Source organism: Egretta garzetta, unplaced genomic scaffold (genome assembly GCF_000687185.1).
Source record: "Egretta garzetta isolate BGI_Z169 unplaced genomic scaffold, ASM68718v1 scaffold209, whole genome shotgun sequence".
NCBI classification, from domain to species: domain Eukaryota; kingdom Metazoa; phylum Chordata; class Aves; order Pelecaniformes; family Ardeidae; genus Egretta; species Egretta garzetta.
The window spans coordinates 3,445,256-3,445,548 of record NW_009260839.1 but is presented as its reverse complement, the minus strand read 5'-3'; positions in this window follow the sequence as shown (position 1 = coordinate 3,445,548).

Sequence of the window (293 nt, the reverse complement as noted above, 5' to 3'; positions counted from 1 at the left end):
TGCCAAGTGCTGTAGGACTTTCTGCTGAAATAATAATGCTAGAAATAAATGGACTGTTTGCCCAGAATGTGAGACTGTGACTGTGGGACTCAGGAATGTGGTACGGGGAAGTTGGGGTGAAATGCTGCTACAGCCACAGTCCGTCCCTTTGGGGAGGCTCCAACCAAAGCATCTGACCGGCCCGGTTTGTTTAACTTCGAGTCTCAGATGACAGCGAGCCCGAGGAGGTGGGAAGGGAGGAGATGTTTTATTTTCTGTGGCAGGCTGGGAGGACAGCCCTCGGCGCGGGCGGC